The sequence below is a fragment of the Arachis hypogaea genome, chromosome 1 (assembly GCF_003086295.3).
Source record: "Arachis hypogaea cultivar Tifrunner chromosome 1, arahy.Tifrunner.gnm2.J5K5, whole genome shotgun sequence".
Lineage (NCBI taxonomy): Eukaryota > Viridiplantae > Streptophyta > Magnoliopsida > Fabales > Fabaceae > Arachis > Arachis hypogaea.
The window spans coordinates 88,464,231-88,468,332 of record NC_092036.1 but is presented as its reverse complement, the minus strand read 5'-3'; the positions used below and the strand labels follow the sequence as shown (position 1 = coordinate 88,468,332).

At 41.2% G+C, this 4,102-nt stretch overlaps 1 non-coding gene across 1 annotated transcript; it reads right to left on the bottom strand.

The window, feature by feature from the left end:
* Positions 1 to 1,473: 1,473 nt before the first annotated feature.
* LOC112711366 (small nucleolar RNA R71) lies at positions 1,474 to 1,580 on the bottom strand. Its single transcript, XR_003157451.1, has one exon. It is a non-coding gene; the product is annotated as a small nucleolar RNA R71 (small nucleolar RNA).
* Positions 1,581 to 4,102: the final 2,522 nt, after the last annotated feature.

Below are 4,102 nucleotides of genomic sequence, written 5' to 3'. Positions count from 1 at the left end.
ACTCCTGTACACCCTAGTAGCTAGTTTAGTATAAATAGAACTTTTTACTAGTGTATTATAAATCTTGGGACGTTTAGTTCTTAGATCTGGGGGCTGGCCATTCGGCCATGCCTGGACCTTTCACTTATGTATTTTCAACGGTGGAGTTTCTACACACCATAGATTAAGGGTGTGGAGCTCTGCTGTACCTCAAGTTTTAATGCAATTACTACTATTTTCTATCCAATTCGATTTATTCCTGTTCTAAGATATTTGTTGCACTTCAAACTCCTGAAGGCTGGGCGTTAGTGACAGACGCAAAAGAATCACTGGATTCTATTCCAACCTGATTGAGAACCGACAGATGATTAGCCGTGCTGTGACAGAGCATTTGGACCTTTTTCACTGAGAGGATGGATGTAGCCATTGACAACAGTGATGCCCTACATACAGCTTGCCATAGAAAGGAGTGATGAAAAACTAGAAGGAAGAAGTAGGAAAGCAGAAATTCAGAGGGAACACAGCACCTCCATACACCTATCCGAAATTCCCACCATTGGATTACATGAGTAACTTTATCTTTATTTTCTGTTTATTTACTATTATTTGACTTTTGAAATTCCATAATCAATTATTATCCGCCTGACTGAGATTTACACGATGACCATAGCTTGCTTCATACCAACAATCTTTGTGGGATCGACCCTTACTCACGTAAGGTATTACTTGGACGACCCAGTAGACTTGCTGGTTAGTTGTGCGGAGTTGTGACAAAGTGTAATTCATGTTTAAGAGCACCAAGTCTTTGGAGCCATTGTTGATGATCACAATTTCGTCCACCAAGTTTTTGGCGCCGTTGCCGGGGATTGTTCGAGTATGGACAACTAACGGTTTATTTTGTTGCTCAGATTAGATATAGAGGATTCCTCTTCCTTTTTCTTTTTCTCTTCTCTTTCATATGAGCAGGAATAAGGAAAAAGGCATCTTTGTTGAAGCTGATCCAGAACCTGAAAGGACTCTGAAGAGAAAACTAAGAGAAGCTAAATTACAACAATCCAGAGGCAACCTTTCTTAAATTTTCAAACAAGAGAAGGATATGGCAGCCGAACCCAACAACAATAATGCAAGGAGGATGCTTGGTGATTTTACTAAACCAACATCCATGTTTGATGGAAGAAGCATCTCAATTCCTGCCATTGGAGCAAACAATTTTGAGTTGAAACCTTAATTAGTTGCTTTGATGCAATAGAACTGCAAGTTTCATGGACTTCCATCTGAAGATCCTTATCAGTTTTTAACTGAGTTCTTGTATATTTGTGAGACTGTCAAGACAAATGGAGTAGATCCTGAAGCTACAGGCTCATGCTTTTCCCTTTTACTGTAAGAGACAGAGCTAGAACATTGTTGGACTCACAACCTAAAGATAGCCTGGACTCCTGGGATAAGCTGGTCACGGCCTTCTTGGATAAATTTTTTCCTCCTTAAAAGTTGAGTAAGCTTAGAGTGGATGTTCAGACCTTCAAGCAAAAAGATGGTGAATCCCTCTATGAAGCTTGGGAAAGATACAAGCAGATGACCAAAAAGTGTCCTTCTGATATATTTTCAGAATGGACCATATTAGATATATTCTATTATGGTCTATCTGAGTTTTCCAAAATGTCATTGGACCATTCTGCAGGTGGATCCATTCACTTACAGAAAACGCCTGCAGAAGCTCAAGAACTTATTGACATGGTTGCAAATAACCAATTCATGTACACTTTTGAGAGGAATTCTGTGAATAATGGGACGCCTCAGAGGAAGGGAGTTCTTGAAATTGATGCTCTGAATACGATATTGGCTCAGTACAAAGTGTTGACTCAGCAAGTCAACATGATTTCTCAAAGTCTGAATGGATGGCAAAATGCATCCAACAGTACTAAAGAGGCAGCTTCTGAAGAAGCTTATGATCCTGAGAACCCTGCAATAGCAGAGGTAAATTACATGGGTGAACCTTATGGAAACACCTATAATTCATCATGGAGAAATCATCCAAATTTCTCATGGAAGGATCAACAAAAGCCTCAACAAGGCTTTAATAATGGTGGAAGAAACAGGCTAAGCAATAACAAGCCTTTTCCATCATCTTCTCAGTAACAGACAGAGAATTCTGAGCAGAGTGCCTCTAATTTAGCAAATTTAGTCTCTGATCTGTCTAAGGACACTTTAAGTTTTATGAGTGAAACAAGGTCCTCCATCAGAAATTTGGAGGCACAAGTGGGCCAGCTGAGTAAGAAAGTCACTGAAACTCCTCCCAGTATTCTCCCAAGAAATACAGAAGAAAATCCAAAAGGAGAGTGCAAGGCCATTGATGTAATCAATATGGCCGAATGCACAAGGGAGGAGAAGAATGAAAATCCTAGTGAGGAAGACCTCCTGGGATGTCTCTCAAACAAGAAGGAGTTCCCTATTGAGGACCTAAAGGAATCTGAGGCTCATATAGAGACCATAGAGATTCCACTAAATCTCCTTCTGCCATTCATGAGCTCTGAAGACTATTCTTCCTCAGAAGAGGATGAAGATGTGACTGGAGAGCAAGTTGCTCAATATCTAGGAGCCATCATGAAGCTGAATGCCATGTTGTTTGGTAATGAAACTTGGGAAGGTGAACCTCCCTTGCTCATTAGTGAACTAGATACATGTGTTCAGAAAACTTTACCTCAAAAGAGACAAGATCCTGGTAAATTCTTAATACCCTGTACCATAGGCACCATGACCTTTAACAAGGCTCTGTGTGACCTGGGGTCAGGCATAAATCTTATGCCACTCTCTGTAATGGAGAAACTAGGGATCATTGAGGTATAGCCTGCCTTATTCTCATTACAATTGGCAGACAAGTCAGTAAGACAAGCTTATAGATTAGTAGAGGACATGTTAGTAAAGGTTGAAGGCCTTTACATCCCTGCTGATTTCATAATCTTAGACACTAGGAAGGAAGAGGATGAATGCATCATCCTTGGAAGACCTTTTCTAGCCACAGCAGAAGCTGTGATAGATGTTAACAGAGGAGAATTAGTCCTTCAATTGAATGGGGACTACCTTGTGTTTAAGGCACACGGCTATCCTTCTGTAACAAGGGAGAGTAAGCATGCAGAGGTTCTCTCAGTACAGAGTCAAACAGAGCCCCCACAGTCAAACTCTAAGTTTGGTGTTGGGTGGCCACAACCAAACTCTAAGTTTGGTGTTGGGACTATACAACATTGACCTGATCACCTGTGTGGCTCCATGAGAGCCCACTGTCAAGCTATTGACATTAAAGAAGCGCTTGTTGGGAGGCAACCCAACTTTTATTTATCTAATTTTATTTTTATTTAATTGTTATTTTGTGTTTTAGTAGGTTCATGATCATGTGGAGTCACGAAAAAAATATTAAAATTTAAAAATAGAATCAAAAACAGCAGAAGAAAAATCACATCCTGGATGAAGGACATACTGGCGTTTAAACGCTAGTAAGGAGCATCTGGCTGGCGTTCAACGCCAAAACAGAGCATGGATCTGGCACTAAACGCCAGAAACAAGCAACATCCTGGCGTTTGAATGCCAGGAATATGCCCTGAGAAAAGCTGGCGCTGAACGCCAGTAACAAGCATGTAATTGGCGTTCAACACCAGAAATATGCTGCACATGGGCGTTGAACGCCCATAACATGCATCACTTCGGCGTTTAAACGCCAGAATTGCATGCAAAGGCATTTTACATGCCTAATTGGTGCAGGGGTGTAAATCCTTGACACCTCAGGATCTGTGGACCCCATAGGATCCCCACCTAACATATTCCCACCTTACCTCCTAATAATCATATAACACACTTTCCCAAAAACCCTTCACCAATCACCTCAATCTCTCTTCCCAATTACCCCCTTCACCACTCACATCCATCCACTCTTCCCCATAAACCCCACCTACCTTCAAAATTCAAAAATCTTTCCCACCCAAACCCACCCTAAATGGCTGAACCTACCCTCTCTCCCTTCCCTATATAAACCCCTCCATTCTACTTCATTTTCACACAACACAACCCCCTCTTCTATACCTTGGCCGAATACACCTCCCCCTCACTCTCCTCTATATTTTCTCTTCTTCTT